Source organism: Homarus americanus, unplaced genomic scaffold, assembly GCF_018991925.1.
Source record: "Homarus americanus isolate GMGI-L3 unplaced genomic scaffold, GMGI_Hamer_2.0 scaffold20465, whole genome shotgun sequence".
Classification (NCBI taxonomy): domain Eukaryota; kingdom Metazoa; phylum Arthropoda; class Malacostraca; order Decapoda; family Nephropidae; genus Homarus; species Homarus americanus.
In genome coordinates this window covers 1,883,935-1,904,679 of record NW_024756914.1, presented here as the reverse complement: position 1 = coordinate 1,904,679, position 20,745 = coordinate 1,883,935, and the positions used below count along the sequence as shown (strand labels likewise).

Sequence of the window (20,745 nt, the reverse complement as noted above, 5' to 3'; positions counted from 1 at the left end):
TTCAAAGACTAAAGGTTTCCACGACAGAGAAAATGGTCTTTGTGTATAATATATTTTGGACGTGAAGACTCGGTGATATGCTGTACTAAGTCTTGGTTGAATCAAGACCCCCAACCGCAGTGACTGACCAAAGATCCCGATCCCAGAGTGAACGAAGACCGCCAACCGCAGTGACTGAACAAAGATCCCAACCGCAGTGACTGAACAAAGATCCCAACCGCAGTGACTGAACAAAGATCCCAACCGCAATGATTGAACAAAGATCCCAACCGCAGTGACTGAACAAAAATTAGAAACTTAAAAGAGCTTGAACCCTGAAACTAAACCTTGATGACATATACAACCTTACGATGACTCAACCAAGACCACAAAGACCACTACTGTACTCAACTGAACACAAAGACTGCAGGCAAACCTTAAAGAGACCGAACTAAATGATCCTTTAAACACAAAGACTTGGGTGACGTAAACAATCAAGACAACAACACGAGTATACGATATCTCACGAAGGAAGGAAGGAAGGGAGGGAAGGGAGGAAGGGAAGGAAGGAAGGAAGGGAGGGAAGGGGGGGAGGGAGGAAGGAAGGAAGGAAGGGAAGGAAGGAGGGAAGGGAAGGGAGGAAGGAAGGGGGGGAGGAAAGGAAGGAAGGAAGGAAATGCTAGAAAGAGCGTTTTATTACAGGGTCTTCCTCCTCATTAAAAACAGACCCCAACAAAGTTCTTCGGAATAAATCTTATAACGAAGAAATTTTTGCAGTAATGGTAGTCAGAACACCCCCAACGTTATACCTGCTTGACGGATGGGAAGGAAGAAAGACGAAACGTAATTGTTCATGTATTAAACCTCGTGGGATTAATACCTAACAAAGCATTAAGAACGACTACAATCTTTATTCTTCTTCTTTTTTATAACGAGAACAAAAACTGCTCCTCAGTGTTAAACCAACCACCACTTTGTACCTCCTGACGAAAGAGATGCCTTGGTGTTAATCTTGTCTCAAACTTCTTGGGAGCTGTCTGTGTGTGTGTGTGTGTGTGTGTGTGTGTGTGTGTGTGTGTGTGTGTGTGTGTGTGTGTGTGTGTGAGAGAGAGAGAGAGAGAGAGAGAATAAAATACTCGAGATATCAAAATTATATAAAACAATCTTACCTCAAAAAAAAAAAAAAAGAATTTTGGTCATGGTTTGAGCAGTTCAGGAGGCTCCCATGCAAGCCCTGGGTGATACGGTATTACACGATACATAACTAGTGTGTTTCTTTAACTTGAGGTGGGGGAAACTAGGAACTTTCTTGCATTTCCAAACTTAAAAGGAAAAAAACTAGATACATATGATACAGTACTGACTAGACAAATGCTAAATAAACTCTCGTAAAACTGGAATACTTAAAAATACTACATGTTAATTTTCTCTCCTAACTAGCGGTAGGAGAACGTTATCTAGTTAAAGGTAGAGTCTCGGTGTAATTTTGCCTCCATTCTTGACGATAATACTATGATTTATCTCAAATGAACAAGTTAGGGATATATACAGCATATGCTTTCTTACATCTTCAATTATGAGGAAAATGAACAAGCCAAAACCTCCTCTTGAGAATCCGTCCCCGAAAGCTACACTTAAAGAACACAATTAACCCGCGTCTTAAGATTCACCAGAGATCTTAAGTCATTATTCTCATTGTAATCAGAGACACAAGTAACGTTCCTAATTGGCTAACTTGAGAAGCTACGTCACAATTAAACGTCACTAAATGGCATCAGAAATTACACTGGAGACGAACAACATACGCCCATCACCAGTTTAAGAGGGAAAATTAACGTATACAGTACTGACATCTCGGCGAATCCCCGTAGTAAGTACGTACAATGTGTTTAGAAACGCTAGCTATCCATCCACCTACACAACCCTGAATTAATTTATATTCGTCAGTTTTGAATGTGGAGCGTTCATATTCATTCATTATTGTGTATAGTAAAAAAAAATAGTCAATATTATTATTAACCGAATATTTGGACCTTATTTACGTAAGCAAAATCCTATCTTTCCTGACCTGACTGATTTTCTGTGTTTTCAATGAGGGATTTATTTTGATCTTCACGCGTGGCTCAACGGAAACTATGAGGGCAATTCTTCCTCAGTCTTGTTTTAGTAAAGAAATATCACCTGCAGTTGGAGTTAAATTTTTCTTTATTATTTAGCGTAAAATGTCAACAAATAATTAAGAAAGTAGACTTGTGTTGTTGGGAGTCTTTCAAATAAATCACTATATTACTCTTCACTGTTTTATTCATTACTAACAACTGCACTCTCTTAATTTATTTTATTATTGAATGTATTTTTTATATAAATTCTGAGTTATATAACCAGCTGTATTGCGCGGTGACTGTAGTGTATGGGAGAGAGAGAGAGAGAGAGAGAGAGAGAGAGAGAGAGAGAGAGGAGAGAGAGAGAGAGAGAGAGAGAGAGAGAGAGAGAGAGAGAGAGAGAGAGAGAGAGAGAGAGAGAGAGAGAAGGCGATGAAATAAACAGGAAAAAATCACTTATTACCCCATTTCCTTATTCTTATATATTATCTGTACTTAAGCCTCCATTTTGTATCACTGAAAAAGAAAGCAAAATCTCGCCACTATATCATACATTTCAAACTACAACACAAATACAGTCTTGTGTGAGGTAGAGGTAAATAGCGTTATATCGTGTGTCATCTACTAGTCTAATATAAGTTTCCCTTTATTGATTTCCATTACCTAGCTAGTACCACCAGTTCCTCCATTCTCTACAACTGAAACAAATATTTTAAAAACCTACATTTGAATCACTTAATATTCCATTATCGTTATTATCATCATCCTTATTATCATTACATTAAAAAAAACTATTACAACAACATTTCAATCAATCACTGTACTTCAGTTTTATTACGAGGTTATTTTACCGGGAAGGAATCGAACCCGGTCACCTACTGAAGCTCCCGGTACTGTACAGAACGTGGACTGGCCAGTACAGCACACACACACCCTCCACCAGTGGACCTATACGACACACACCCACATATCACTGCCACACTACAAAATGGCAGCGACCACCACTCCTCCCCCTCTCACTCTCCCTACCTATCTACAGTGTACTAAACCACGTGCTGTAGTATACAGAGGAAAAGACACTACAGTAAACACGATTTTTTTTAATTCTGTATACACCCGTGTGAATATTCTTGTGAAATAGTTATGTATATACAAAAATACACATCGACAGACATACAGTATATATATACAACAATTATTAATATCACCGTTACTAATACATAAATACAGTATAAATTATCAAAATATACACAGTAATTATACAATACACTGCTAGTCGGACATAAAACAAAATTTACTTAAGTTTCCCCTACTATATTTTTTTCTTCGTTTTCTCAAATTTTTTTCCCCAACTACGAATTTGTCAATTTACATTCACAATTTACGGTTCTGTATATCAAAATATAATTGGCGGATACAGATATAGGATTAAGACCAAAAATTCGATTATTATTAAGTAGAAAAAGAGAGAGAAGAGTGAGGAGCAACAATACCGCCTTGTAACTAAAGCCTTTCATACAGTATTTTTTATTATACTGTATTTTTTTTTTTTGGGACACACTGGATGGAATTTTGTCCGATGTGATTTGGCCCCATGTTATTTTTGCCTAGTGTATAATAACCTAATGATGTTCTGTCCAGTATAAAATAACCGATGCAATAGGAAGTTATTTAACCGAGTTGCTTTAACCTTGAACTAAAGTAACACGGGTTAGGTTAAAGTTACATTAGGTTAGGTTAAGTTAAAATTACATTGGGTTAGGCTAAGTCACATAAGGTTAGATTAAGTTAGTTTACATCACGGTAAATAAAGTTAAATTACGTTAAGTTACAATATGTTAAATTACATTACGGTAGGTTACAGTCAATTAGATTTGTTTACATTAGATTAGGTTCAGTTAGGTCGCTATGTTAAAATCAGAGACTACGATTTGTTCCTCCGCCAAAGACTTTCATATACTAAAGGAAAGAATAATCTGAGGCAAGCTCATGTTTCCTCCCCGATTTTAATCCCAAGACCCTGGTTTTATTCCCAAGACCCCCGATTTCGCTCCCAGTACTCTGATTTTAATCCCAAGACCCCGATTTCAATTCCAAGACCTGAACCTTCACTTAACCGATTGAGTTGCGTTAAGTTAAGTCATGTTAAACAAGAGGTAACTTTGGTTAAATTAAAAATCAGGTCTAAACAGCTTACGTTAAGTTATAGACAGGCTAGGTTAGGTTGAGTTCAGGTTAGGTTACGTTAGAATACGTTAACGTAGGTTAGATTAGGTTTGAATAAGTTAGGTTAGCTCAGGTTAGCTCCCAAGTCTCTTATAATAAGGAGCTCCGTACCCGTGATTAAGACCAGGTATGATCTCGTTAATTACTCGATTCCTTATTTACCGGCAGGAAACCGCTGTTCCTCTCACAATATTAGTTAGGTCAATCGCATACCCCAATCTTTGCTTCAGAGAGCTAGTTAGTGTTGTCAGCTGATGGTCGTGTTGTCAGCTGATGGTAGTGTTGTCAGCTGATGTTAGTGTTGTCAGCTGATCGTAGTGTTGTCAGCTGATGGTCGGGTTGTCAGCTGATCGTAGTGTTGTCAGCTGATGGTAGTGTTGTCAGCTGATCGTAGTGTTGTCAATTGATTGTACTGGTGTCAGCTGATTGTAGTGTTGTCAGCTGATGGTAGTGTTGTCAGCTGATGGTACTGTTGTCAGCTGATGGTACTGTTGTCAGCTGATGGTAGTGTTGTCAGCTGATGGTACTGTTGTCAGCTGATGGTACTGTTGTCAGCTGATGGTAGTGTTGTCAGCTGATGGAAGTGCTGTCAGCTGGTCGTACAGAAATAACACCGTGTGCAAGTAAAAGTATTCAGGTATTCTTAGAGTTAATTAAAGGTATACGCGAATACCTGTAGGGATAAGACACACCTGGACGACTTTTTAACAACACATAAACGCTAATTCCGATGGACAAGGATGTTAGTTTCGTTGAGATCGCCAATTCCGAGAGACGAGACCAGACCGCCAATTCCCGATACAATAAAGAGTCTATTTCGAGAATGTAAATCGCCAATTCCGACATATCAAATCGCCAATTCCAATAGACCAGATCGTCAATTTCATCAGACCAGATCGTCAATTCCATCAGACCAGACAGCCAATTCCGACAGACCAGATCGTCAATCCTAGACCAAATCACACACCCCCACCAAAAAAAAAAGCCAATTCCTACATACCAAAACGCCAATTCCAATAAACCAGACCGCCAATTCCAATAAACTAGACCGCCAATGCCAACAGACCAGAGCGTCAAAATTTCAGCGGCATGTGTGACCTGTACCGATGGCGTCAATTTTCAGAGGTATGCGGCCCGGTCCATGACAAGTCTAGCCGATACTAATTATGTCGACGGTATTTTTCGTTGTCTGGGGTAAATCGCGACACATTCATTCTTCCCTCAGATGTTGTCATTTTCCCGCCAGTTGTGTAGGAGGAATATTTCTCTCTGTCTGTCTGTTTGTCTCTCTCTCTCTTGTTCACGTGTGTGTGTGTGTGTGTGTGTGTGTGTGTGTGTGTGTGTGTAGAAATATGTCTAATTTGTAACTCGAAAACATAATGCACACACACACACACACTACCAACCGCCACCCTCTTCACCCACTAGTAGGCCCACAGCCCTCATCCCCCTCCCTCCTACTCCACCACTACCGTCCCACCTGCCATCTTACGCTAATTAACCCCTCCTCCTCCTCCCTGAGCCCTACCTCTCTCCTGGTCCTCCCTGAGCCCTACCTCCCTCCTCCTCCCTGAGCCCTACCTCCCTCCTCCTCTACCCTGAGCCCTACCTCCTTCCTGTGTCCTACCTACCTCCCTCCCTGCTGCCCTCCCCTATCTTCATCCCTACCCTCCCTTCTTCTCCCTCCTCATCCAATCCTCCCTCACCCACCACCCCCTTCTCCCTCACTTCACCCAACCCTACACTCGCCTTAGTTACCACTATAAAAAAAAGCCTACCCCGAGAGCCCACGCGACCAACACCTCGAGATAGTCTTCCTCTAGGTGTAAATTATGCAATGTAGGAGAGGTACCACGAACCAGGCGGAGACTACGGCGCTAAAACCCGTTTATGGAAAATACAAGCCACAAACCCAACCCAAGCTAAGTTAAACCAAATACAACCTAACCAAACGAAATACAAGACACTAACCTAACCGAAGCTAAGTTAATTTAAACCTAACCTGACCTTGGAAAATTTAACTTAACCTAACCTTCATAAAAGTCCTGTAGTGTCGTAACCCTCCTTGATGTCCGTATGTGTGTATAATCTTGACTTAAACAACAAGACCTTACCCCGTCAAAAGCCGTTTCTTCAGCCCAGTTGTTTATATTCAATCTATTTAATTAAGATTTCAGGTGATAAGGGAAATTTACCGCCATGTACCGTTATACATAGTCTTGTACAGCTGTCATCTACCACCCAATGTTGCGTCTTCCTCATGAACTCTCTAGTGTAAGCATATCATTATTATCATTATTACAGTATTATTATTATTATTATCATCATCATTATTACAGTATTATTATCATCATCATCATCATTATTACAGTATTATTATTATTATTACTACACTCTAAACAACATCATTATCGTCACTTAAGGTTTAAGCTCTCAACCACCAGTCCCCAAATGACAGATGATACCAATCGCTGTGCCAAGAAATACTAGTTAGTCCGTCAGTCAGTCCGTCAGTCAGTCAGTCAGTCAGTCAGTCCGTCAGTCAGTCAGTCAGTCAGTCAGTCCGTCAGTCAGTTAGTTAGGCCTGGCTCTCAGTGTCACCTCGGCAGGCTACTTGAAGGGCTTAACACAGTCTGGGACACCCTGTAATATTTTCCCCCCAAGGGGTGTTAGGGAGGGAGGGGGGGGTACTCTGGGGGTGTGTATGTGTGTCTCCGTCTGTCAGTGCCAGTCTGGTATCTACCCTGGTGCCACGTTCATCTCGGAGTGCCAGTCAAGATTAATGTTTTAAGAATGGTGGTAAATTTGTAGTGATTAAATGATTACCACAAAATGATAGTCTTTTGTTGTGGTGTTCTGTGAGAGAGAGAGAGAGAGAGAGAGAGAGAGAGAGAGAGAGAGAGAGAGAGAGAAAGAGAGAGAGAGAGAGAGAGAGAGAGAGAGAGAGAGAGAGAGAGAGAGAGAGAGAGAGAGAGAGAGAGAGAGAGAGAGAGAGAGAGAGAGAGAGAGAGAGAGAGAGAGAGAGAGAGAGAGAGAGATATGAAAGGAAAAAGAAAGACACGGAGATAAAGAGAAAAAAAGAAAGACAGAAAGAAAGAAAGAAAACACCTACATTTTCTTTACCCCGTGATCAACCCTCGTCCACCTTCCCTCACTTAGTCCCACAATGAGATACGCGATTTTCATTTTTTTTTTTTTTTGGGTGTCTACGTGTGACTCAGCGCAGCCAATAACCACATCTTGGCTACCCTCTTACTGTTACATCACAGCCACTACCATCTACTCAAGGTGCCGAACTAACCCATATAACTGCTGCCCATATACTATAAAATAACTCCTGCCCATATACTTGTACTATAAAATAACTACCGGCCATATCTTATAAAATAACATGTGGTGAAAAACAATCTCATTTCTCTATTTCACAAGTCTTTCGGGAATTCTATTTGCCTCGATAACAACCCCAACTGATCGTTAAGCACATAGGAACTGGTTATACAGGGATGACAATGTTATCTTATGTCTAGTTGTGTCTGTTACAGTTATTAAATTGATAACGTCTGGTGTCTTAGTTATCCTTACTAACAATAATACTAATACTAATAATTGTAATAGTAATAATTGCAATAGTAATAATTGTAATAATTGTAATAATAATAATAATAATATTAATAATAATTATTGTTATTATAATAAACATCAGCAGCTTTATCATATTTATCTATACTCTATTTCTTATCTGCCGAAATAAGGACTGATAATTTTTTTTCTCAAAAAGATAACATTTCTTATCTTCCCATCAACCGGTTCAGAAATATCAACACATTATTATTTTAATTATTTACAAAAGTTTACTAATTTTACAAATATTATTCACCTAAAATTGGTTCTCGTTTATCCGTTCTCTTATCACATTCACGATAAACAGAATAAATGAATAAATATTGACAAAAAATGTATAAAACAAAAATAAAGAGAAATTATTCACCTTCAACCTTCCATCTTTATTTATTATTCACATATCTTCTACATTAATCAGTATTCCTTTTATTCATAATATTTTTCTAACAATGTCACTCATCATAAATTCTTTCCATTTCCTATATTGTAATCGTCTTTATGTTCCAAGTAATTCAGCATTTAGTTTTGCCCCTTTTTCATATTTTTCAACACAATCTCTTCCTATACAATTATCTTCATCTTTATCTTTAACTTACTTCAAATTCATATTTTTCCTTTGAGTTCCTGTCACAAAACTCCTTAATTACACACTACCTATTTTATAAACTCTATCTCCCAATTAACCCCCTTTACTCTTCGTTATTATCTATCTAATCATTCTTCTTACTGCCCTGTATACGGGGGTCCCTTCTGAGCCGAGTAAAATCGCCCGGCATTAAGTAAATAAAATGTTAAAAGTAACGTCCCCGAAGTTTAATTTATTCAATATTATCCTTTCGTCTTTTCTAATTTATTTTAATGTTTCTGGTTTTAGTTATCGTCACAAAAAATAATAAGTGAAATAATTTAGTGTGTGAGTGTGTGTGTGTGTGTGTGTGTGTGTGTGTGTGTGTGTGTGTGTGTGTGTGTGTGTGTGTGTGTTTTGTACAGTAATAATAATATAACAGTTTAATTAATTGCATGATTTATTTCATCAACCGCTTTTATCACCCGATAGATTACTGTATTTTATTTCATATTTTCTCTTTACCTGAAAATATATATTGTAGTATTTTTTATATTATATTCTTAGTTACTTAAATACGTAACAGGCCTTCATTTTAATTATCGGTAAAATAAATACAAAAAATAATAAAAATTCAGTGTTTCTTCCTTTCTTTATATTTAAATTAATTAAGGTTTTATTATATATTTATAATTATTCACAGTCACACAAAGTTTATTAAAAAAGTGCGTTGGTTCCTTACTTTATTTGGTATTAAAATTAATTAGTCTTTTATTATCTTGTAAGAAATATTAAGCGATGTTTATTACCCCGACAAAAACACCTTATGTATGTTGATATAGAGATTGTGTTCGTCTGTCTGTCATTGTACTCTACTTTACTGGTTCAATTATTGTATTTCTCTATTTAACTTTGTGATATTATTCTAGTGGTTTTGGCATGACATTATTATTATTATTATTATTATTATTATTATTATTATTATTATTATTATCATTATTATTATCGTCTTCTATGTAATGAAAGACTATACAGTATAAGGGATAACTAACTCAAATATCTGTCCTGAATTAAATCGTAAACCAACATAACCTTTCTGTCATCAGCGCCGCTAATTAATAACAGTCAAGTCATCAACGCCACTAATACCAAACACTGTAGTCTTAAGCACCACTAAATCGGGTGTATTGATGTCACTAAAACACCATTTAATCAGTCATAAAGAAGTCACCACGCCACAAGATCAACCAAAAGACGTCACTAGTGCCATTAAGTAAAGTCACCATCATAAGCGCCTCTGAATCAAGTCATGTGTAAGTCATCAACGCCACTATATGAGTCACCAGTACGTCAGCACCATCAAATCAGTCATTATTGCCATAAATCAGTCATCAACGTCTCTAAATGAGTCATTAAGTCATCAGCGCCACGAAATGAGTCACATCTAAGTCAGTATCTCTAAATTACTTATCAGCCATCATCACCAATCAGTCCTCAGCACCATTAAATAACTCCTCAGCACCATTAAGTCAGTCATCAACACCAATCAGTCGTCAGCACCATTAAATCAGTCGTCAGCACCATTAAATCAGTCGTCAGCACCATTAAGTCAGTCGTCAGCACCAGTAAGTCCGTCAGCGTGGCAGAAGAGGGGGCCTTTGTGAGGGGTATATGTTACAGCACGTGGGAGAGAGAGAGGACCCACTCCTGCCTGACACACACCGTGACCAACGCCACACACACACACTCTCTTAAGGCTGCATTCCCTATCCCCCTTCCTCCTCCTCCTCCTAGTTTAAGGCTGCATTCTCCACCTCCCTTCCTCCTCCTTCTAGCTAAAGGTTGAAATTCCCTCCGCCCTTTCGTTCTCCTCCTCCTCCTCCTCCTCCTTCCGTCACGCCAAGCTTAAGTCATTTCTTTCCTGGTTGACTTAAAAGATGGCGTCACAATTTTCCTGAGACTTTACTATTGATTTAGTTTTCATAATTTTGGTGTTGTGAGGATAATGGAGTTATAATTATCGTGGTGACTCTCCTGTGTATGTGTGTGTGTGTGTGTGTGTGTGTGTGTGTGTGTGTGTGTGTGTGCTTAAGGATGATGGCGTCACAAATGTTCTGATACTCTACTACTCTGATTTACCTAAAAGACAATGGGAGGAGGGAGAGAGTGAGGGGGGTAGGGATAGAGTGAAGGAGAGTTACCAGGTCATGTGAATAATTAGGAACCTTAGCATATTTCACCTGATGATTTAAAAAAAACCACGTAAACGCTAACCTATAACCTAACCTCCTTCCTTCTCTTGCGGTGTTAAGGTGGTCGATCCTCAGGTGAAATAAATAATCTAGGGTTCATAATATACTTCAAATCTCACATACCACAGGAACCGTCTAAGGAAAACGCCGTCTTTGTGTCGTAATTTAAGCGATCAAAAGTTAGTTCTCTCACGTCACAAGCAACGAGAAAACATTATCGCGGGAGAACCTTTGAGAATGAGGCAGGTCGCGCTAGTGAATTCTCAAACATGGATACAGTACATCATTTCCCCCTCCCCCCCCTTTCCCCTAAAACCCCCTTAAGAGAATGATAAAAAAAAGGTCAGTGGATTATTTAGACGCCGTATTGGAACTTAACCCGTCTAGGCATATACTTGATTTCCCTACACCTGGTCAGTCGTAGATCGGGTGAGAGACCATATGGTATTCTGTACGGGTATAAGATTAACTCTGTATGCTGGTTAGGTTAGGTTAGAGTGGAATAGGTGAGGTGAGGTTAGGTTAGGGTGTGTTAGATTAGGTCACGTAATTTGAGCTAGGCTTGACTAGGTTAGGTTAATTTATGTCAGGTTACGTTAAATTGTATTAGTTTAGGTTAGGTTATGTTAATAATAAAAATAAAGATGAGCGACTGCCTTTCTACCACCATGAAGTTAACACATACTTAAAAATAAGTCAAGATAGAATAATAAAACATCCATCAGTCCGCTCAGCAAAGGCGGAAACTAGACTACCCACCCACACGCCCTCCCCCAAAAAACGTCATTATTTTTTGTTTGCGTCTGATTGTGATTCGCGCTACTGCAGATGGTCTACGTCACGACACGTCAAAAACAACATAACAAAAACACAGTATATCACTCATTCCACCTGCACACACTTGTTCCTACTGTACACTTGTTCCTGCTGTGTACACTTGTTCCTGCTGTGTACACTTGTTCCTGCTGTTTACACTTGTTCCTGCTGTGTACACTTGTTCCTGCTGTGTACACTTGTTCCCGCTGTGTACACTTGTTCCCGCTGTACACTTGCTCCTGCTGTGTACACTTGTTTCCGCTGTGTACATTTGTTCCCGCTGTGCACTTGCTCCCGCTGTACACTTGTTCCTGCTGTACACTTGTTCCCACTGTACACTTGCTCCTGCTGCACACTTGCTCCTGCTGTACACTTGTTCCTGCTGTACACTTGTTCCTGCTGTACACTTGCTCCTGCTGTACACTTGCTCCCGCTGTACACTTGTTCCTGCTGTACACTTGTTCCCGCTGTACACAATATTTCGCGGTTCAGTCAGCGTTACTGTGTAAGTCATTTAATTCCGATTATGTGACGCGACTCGGCAAACAACACAACAGCTTTCGTAAATGGTGGGAAGCCGTACACACACACACACACACACACACACACACACACACACACACACACACACACACACAGCCTGAACCACTAGCCGATAATTCTATTTATTATTTTTTCCCGATCATTTTAGACCCTCCTCCCCCCCCTCCTACCCTTATTATTTATGGCGGACACTGATGCCACAGTATACTAGTCCCGGGTATTTCCCTCCCCTCCTCCCTCCTCAATCGCTTTAATTCTTTTTACCCCTCCCCATTTCCATCCCCTCTCTCCTCCTCCCCTTCCCCTCCTACATGGAATTGTCACCCCTCTCCTCTCCACGGAATTCTTACCTCCTCTCCCCTCTCACACTTTCTCCCTCCATGGTAAGCAACCCTCTCCTCTCCCCTCCAAGTGATTCTCCCCTCACTTAAGCCTCCACTCCCCCCCTCCACTTTGTCCCCTTTTTATTTTTATATAAACGTGTGTGTGTGTGTCAGGTAGACCCAGCAGCCAACGTTTACTACCTGATAACTCACCTGTAATAACGTTATGTAATATAATAATAATAATGAAATAATACAGCGGCGCACGTTACCTTTACCAGGGACTCAACTGTAATACTGTAACATACTGTACTAACACAGAACTGATGTAGAAGTGAAGAAAAAAAGAATCCTTACACACGACTGACGGTTTAGAATACAGTGAGGATATACAACATGACCGGCACTGTACTCGATCACCTTCACTCCCCCAAATGTAAAGTGAGGTACCCATATTCTGCTGGAAGGACTGGTAAATGCCCCAGGAGTCGAACCAACGAGTCTTAGGGCATAAAACGAGTTATATCCAATCGGCCACCGCACACCCCTAGAGTTCATGTGATACTTAACAAAGACTAGAAATTAAATAAAGCATATATACTAAGTACAGTATACATATACTGAGTGTGTGTGTGTGTGTGTGTGTGTGTGTGTGTGTGTGTGTAGCCTTAGCACTTCACCGCCTCTTCCTACACTTAAGTCTTGCACCACAAAAACATTCCACAATTAGCGAGTCAGAAAATAATAATAGTTTTACATCAATTTTTCACATCTACGTTACATTAACAAGGCATCGACCTCGTACCTAATTTACAAACAAGTTATCTATTTACATACGGTATATACATAAAGAGGATGTCTTGATAGCGGAGATACAGAGCATTTACTTAACATTCATTTACAACGAAATAACCGAAATGTACCGGAAGTTTACCGGGATAATCAAGAGTAATTTATCTACTACTACCGGTATGTATTATATAAAAAAAACATATTATTACTGGGTATTTATGAGTTAAAACTATTACGCTATAATTTACTATATCGTTATATTACCATTATATAACACACACACACACACACCACCGAAGGGCCAAGACGTACCTGGCGCTCCTCTCGGAGCAGCCAGGTCAACTGTTAAGTTGGCCCATACCAACCCCCTCCCCTGAACCCTCCTCCCCACTGGAATATCAACAAACTCTCGCCAGAAGTTACAATTTCATCTAGGAAAGGAACGGAACCAGTGTTAAACAGAGGTGAACAGTGGTGAACAGTGCTTAAGTCAGTGAGAACAACTCAACAGTAACAGTCGTACCCAAGTTAACCTTCACACAGTGAGGTCCCAGGTACCCAGTGATAACGGCCCGCGAGACCCAACAACAACCACCGATGTGTTAATCCGTCTACGATAGGAAGGCCTGGGACCAAACCTCACTCATATAACACCATCTGTGAGGGAATTACTACACCACATGTCCCTCATAACACCATATGTGAGGGAATTACTACACCACGTCAAGTCCCTCATCACACCATCTGTGAGGGAATTACTACACCACGTCAAGGCCCCTCATAACACCATCTGTGAGGGAATTACTACACCACGTGATGCCCCTCATAACACCATCTGTGAGGGAGTTACTACACCACGTGAGGCCCCTCATAACACCATCTGTGAGGTAATTACTACACCACGTGAGGTCCCTCATAACACCATCTGTGAGGTAATTACTACACCACGTGAGGCCCCTCATAACACCATGAGGCCCTCATAACACCATCTGCGAGGGAATTACTACACCACGCCAGGTCCCTCATAACACCATCTGAGGGAACTACTACACCACGTGAGTTCCTCCTAACACCATCTGGGAGGGGGTTACTACACTACGAGTTTGCTGTTCAACACCTACATTAATCTGTATGTTCACTGTATGTTCCTTTACCTTTCTCTAATGAAGGCTTTTGTTAAACCACCAATGTATGTAATAAGTCATTTATGTCCAATGTATATTTTCAGCCTTCGGGCTGCAGAATTTTTTCAATAAACCGTTAATTATTATTATTATTACACACACAGTTATCAGTCTCATAAATTTACATATTTTTTGCACATCTTTTAAAAGTTACACATTACATAAACGACTTTAGTTTATATACCATATACAATAAACATAAGCTATATATATCCCACTAAATTAATAATAATAATAACGTACAACTGACAGCTATCCTTATTTCTTAATCTTTCGAAACTTTAATATATGGGCTAAAGACATTAAAGGAAATATAATACTGTATATAATAACAATACCTTAATATAAACTATACTTGAATAACATCTATACAAATGTAACTATATTAATTCAGGTAAAATTTGTTGATAATATGTAAGTACAGGTAGATGGCGATTTAAACACTACGAATTCTTTTGACTCTACTCATTTAAGTATAGCAATAATAATAATAATAATAATAATAATAATAATAATAATAATAATAATAATAAGAGATTCCTATATCACAAAATTATAAAAAATATCTAGATATTCCTATACATATAATAACACTGTTGATTAGTCTTCATATATCACGTACAGGTATATATACAGGTTAAGTAGAAAATACCAGGTGTGATAATTTGTGAAAACTAGTTCGAAATACATCAATATCTGTAAGTCAATATATAATGCTAAACTGGGAACAACTACCGGTAACTAATAATAATGTAACGACATTGATAATTACTTTAAAATATATCCGATACCGGTAACGATACTGTAAACGGCCATAATTATCTCCAAAAAACCAGTAGGGTAATTACACCGGTAAAAATCCTTAAAATTACCGGTACCTATACTTTAAAATTAATTAAAACCGGTAATTTCATTAACAAAATACTTATTACCGGTACAACATTCTTAAAATATACCATAAACCGGTATAACTAAAATAAATACCGATAGTTCACTTTAAATTAATATTATTACCCGGTAATCTTATTATGTACATTATATACCGATGATACTGTAAATTAGTTAAGCTTGCAAGACACCATGTACCGGTATACAGCACTGTAGTAATATTACGATAATCTATAGAACTGGTTATGAGAATTTTACCTATCAACTACTGATAACTACATTTAAAATATGACAGATACCGGTACAAAGATATAATACTGCCGGTATGTATAGATATAATACTGTTAATACTTATATATTATGTATCTTAAAAAATATTAAATACCAATGATACATAACAATTTGAACACTAGTATTATTGAATGATGATAATAATAATAATAATAATAATAATAATAATAATCATTATAATGGTTGATAAAACAAAAACAAAATTTAAACCAATTTTTAAGCAATGATAAAAATTTAATTTACATCAGCTATCAGTAACTATCAGACTATACAGGGTATTTACAAGGCTATTTTACATGCATGTTCTATATATCTGGTACTGTACTTATAAAACCTAAATATTTACGATATCATTTTCCTTTACCTATTAATTCCGATACTTAGAATATAAATTACCAAACTTTGAATATGTTTATACCAGAATTTACTCGTAAGCTTTAGTTTAATTATATACCAGTATACAGTACAGTATATAAAACTGATGAGTATTTACAGTATCACAATTAATTCAGTTTCTTATCATTTGTATATATTTACCTATACAGTATTATACCTGAGCATATATCAAGGAGTTGAGGCCGCTATATCTATAGTGAACTGCCGGTACCCGATATACAGCGTATATGAATCACCGATATCAATACTGTACTGTATAGACTGAATAATTTATATTCATATGGTTATACTGTACTATATACTGTGCAGCTTACTATTGCCTCTATAACACAATAGTTTTTTATATAACTTAATATATTGTAGTTTACATTATTTACGGTTTTAAATTGATTTAATTCTCTTTAGTACAGTATAAATAATTTCAAAGTTAAGTCCAATATACCTAAAGAATATATACATTACTTTATAACGCTGCAATATAATCTGTATAAACTATATAAACCTAAATCGAAATACAACACCAGTCTTTATAATTTATATATAAGAAAATAAAGGCTTATATGGCTTGGAAATTAAACTGTCTTTAATTTATATATTTTCTCGATTAATATTTATTGTTTCCTATGAAACTTATATAATTTTGAAAGGCTAAAATATTCTGAATTACCGATATATTTCAAAATTGTTTAATATAACCTATAATATATAAATACAGTACAGAATATAATGAAAAATACTTTAATATTGTCGATAAATTATTATATAATATTACAGTAGCGGATCAATATAACCTTTTTGTAATTCTTAGTCTCTATAACTTTAATATATCGTTGTCTATATACTGTAATATATTGCAGTGCAGGTTTAATTTATTCTCGGCATAACAAGTATAACAGCTTAACACAGTCTGCATGATATGAATACCATATTAAAAGGCATACAACTTGTCATATACAACTGCTGTCATATACAACAGCTGTCATATATAACAGCTGTCATATATAACTGCTGGCTTATACAACTGCTGGCTTATACAACTGCTGTCATATACAACAGCTGTCATATATAACAGCTGGCATATATAACTGCTGGCTTATACAACTGCTGGCTTATACAACTGCTGTCATATACAACTGCTGTCATATACAACTGCTGTCATATACAACTGGTCATATACAACTGCTGTCATATACAACTGCTGGCTTATACAACTGCTGTCATATACAACTGCTGTCATATACAACTGCTGTCATACAAACAGCTGTCATACAAACAGCTGTCATATGTAACTGCTGGCTTATACAACTGCAGGCTTATACAACTGCTGTCATATACAACTGCTGATATATACAACTGCTGTCATATACAACTGCTGCCATTTGCAACTGCTGGCTTATACAACTGGTCATATACAACTGCTATCATATACAACTATGAACAAAACTCTCTGCTAATAGTAAATCAGACTCCAGATGTTATAATGCTAAATAAACTGAATTAATAACGCTCACTGGAAACACATGAGACAAAATGGATGATTCCCCCATAGTATTTTTGTCAGCAACATTAAAAGACTTATTTTTACTATACCACAATTACAACTATTATTATTATTATTTCACAAACTACGACTTTTTTACCCTATAATTTTATATATCGATAATATTAAGTATGGAAAAATATAATACTTTTCCTACTTAACTTTTCCTTATTTTATTTAGCATTGATAAGGTACAATTGTTTGAAGGCATTATTATCATTATTCTTACAGGTATTATTATCCATAACTGATTACTTAAGCCTGTCTTTTTTTAGTCTTATTATTTATTATTATTTTTATTTAATATCCTTCATCGTCTCCTTCATCTACCTGTTATTATTATCATTATTATTACCAACATCATTATTCACTTTAACATACTGTACAGGTATTGTTATTAACTCACAGGTTAAGTAATAAACAGATTTCATTAGTTGATGCAATTCTGACTTAAGTTATAAATTTGTATAATAATAATAATAATAAATACTAGTACTGTACAACAATAATAATAATGCTGTAATAATAATAATAGTAATAATAATAATAATAATAATAATAATAATAATAATATTCCTCAAACTCTGAACAAAATCTGAATCACCGACATTTATTCATCAATATTTCTCTAAGACCAAACCACGCCAAGAGTTACTCACCTTGACTCACTCGTGGTAACTCATCTGTCACTCACTCTACACCTCACCACATCAACACTATACGTAACATCGAAATCATTAAGTCTTCCCTCGATGTGGCAGGACAAACAGAGGCTGGTGTTATAATGTATCACTGCGCTTCAATGTCTAAAGTCTTAAAATTTAAAGTATTTATTTAAGGTTAGTATATATATATACACTAGTTACTGATAATTGAGTGTTAAGAGGACTGCAGCTAGACCGAGGGATCACGTGTTGCTAAATCGACTGCGGACTTCCTGGCACTTGGGAGCGCGAGTCATGTATGTAAATAAATATGAGAATTGTGCACACCCAGATGTCGCGACGAGGCAACACATTTCAAGTGAGGAAACGAGAGGAAAACTTGTGTCGTTGTGGAGGATTTTACTGCACGGTGGCGTACAGTTGTCGTCGCCTTACTGCGCTGATTTTAAAACACAGGAGATTGGTTCTCTTCACGATATTGCTTTGATATAACGAGACAGTAAAGTCGTTTGTCTTGGTGAAACTGCGCTGTACTGGCATAGAGAGGTCGTTTGGCGGGGCGACACTGCGCGAATTTTACAAGGCAGGTCGATTTCCCCCTCGCGAAACTGTCCAGTACGTGCTCTTGTTGTACGTACGTCAGTATGTGCGTGTGTGTTGTGCGCCAGGCGCCTGCTGCCGTGCCGGGCAAGTCAGTCAGTCGACCCACACTCTCGTACCGCACCAGGTGACATGACCACTACAGCAGGTTACTGACGCACCTACGAGTATGTTAATCACTCCACTCTCCCGGGACGAGAAAAAGTACAGAATGTTTATTTTGCAATTAGTTCAAAGGCGACAATTTAATCTCAAAGTGAAAAAACATTAAATGCGGTTACTCTTGGGACCAGCGCTCGCTAGTTACGACAAAAAAGAAAAAAAGAAAAAATCTAAACTTGCCCGATTCGACCACCGTAATCGGGAAATGTTTTGACCTTAAAAAATCTCCGGGGAAGATCTGTTGTATAAATTTCTTTTTTGTCTTTATTAGTGTTTAATGTTTTCAGTTCTTGTCCTTCAGCGTCCTGTGTGATTATGTATAATACTCAGTGGAAGTATTTAGCTTGGAATATGACGACCGGCCATTTTGCATATAATAATAATAATATTAATTACAATAATAATAATTATAATAATAATAATAATAATAATAATAATAATAATAATAATAATAACGATAATAATAATAATAACGATAATAATAATAATAAAAATACCGGTAATAATTAATATAATACAGTAATCGACAACTCACCTGAGAGGACTGTTACCGGTACACAATGCACAGTAAAAATACCGGTGTTGGAGTTAAGCACCAGTTACTACCGGGAATATTCAATACACAGTATATCTGCTTTAGTACAGGTACAGTACCCTCACCATTACCGGTACCTACTAGTATTTAGTGGCCGGTATTTAACTTTCTATATTATGCAATTCTCGGTATATAATTTGAAATATTAGAGAGTTATCAGAAAAAATAGTTATCATTGTAGTTCCCATTCTTCCTTTACTGTATAGCTACCGATATCATATAAATTCTCTCGGTATATAATTCTCTATACTATAAATACCGGTATTAATATCAGCTATATTAAAGTTTGCGGTACATATATTGCTGGTTATTAGTGTTTATACTTATCGGTAATTAATCCATATAACTGACGGTATTACCAATGACGCTATCGGTATTTACTATATAATGTCGGTATAGCTAATGCAAGGTTTCAGGAATTATAAAATAGCTGTCGGTATTATTTATATCATAGCTGTCGGTACTTAAAATATATCTGTCGGTACTTAAAATTTAGCTGTCGGTATTACTTATATCGTTGTCCGGTATATACACACATGTCGGTATTTATAACATAATTGTCGGTATTCATAAATTATCTTCCGTTATTTAGAATTCCGTTGTAAAATGTTATATAATTACTGGTATTTACACCATAATGATTACTGCTTTCCATAAATGCTAACACAGTCGACGTTTAGTACTGTACTAAGGCCATGCAGCGGTGTACAGTACTACAAGTGGTTAAGTACATCCAGCGGTGTAGTACAAGTAGTTAAGTATATTCAGCGGTATAGTACAAGTAGTTAAGTACATCCAGCGGTGTAGTACAAGTAGTTAAGTACATTCAGCGGTGTAGTACAAGTAGTTAAGTACATCCAGCGGTGTAGTACAAGTAGTTAAGTACATCCAGCGGTGTAGTACAAGTGGTTAAGTACATTCAGCGGTGTAGTACAAGTGGATAAGTACATCCAGCGGTGTAGCACAAGTGGTTAAGTACAATCAGCGGTGTAGTACAAGTAGTTAAGTACATCCAGCGGTGTAGTACAAGTGGTTAAGTACATCCAGCGGAGTAGTACAAGTGGTTAAGTACATCCAGCGGTGTAGTACAAGTGGATAAGTACATCCAGCGGAGTAGTACAAGTGGTTAAGTACATCCAGCGGTGTAGTACAAGTGGATAAGTACATCCGGCGGTGTAGTACAAGTAGTTAAGTACATCCAGCGG

At 37.4% G+C, this 20,745-nt stretch overlaps 1 protein-coding gene across 1 annotated transcript in view; it reads right to left on the bottom strand.

The window, feature by feature from the left end:
- The window catches only part of LOC121857172 (mucin-17-like), a 117,042-nt gene extending 98,845 nt beyond the window's left edge, over positions 1–18,197 (bottom strand). The window contains exon 1 of the mRNA XM_042353091.1: positions 18,178–18,197. The gene's annotated coding sequence lies outside the window, so the exon portion shown is untranslated. The remainder of the gene's footprint in view (positions 1–18,177) is intronic.
- Between the last annotated feature and the right edge of the window lie 2,548 nt (positions 18,198–20,745).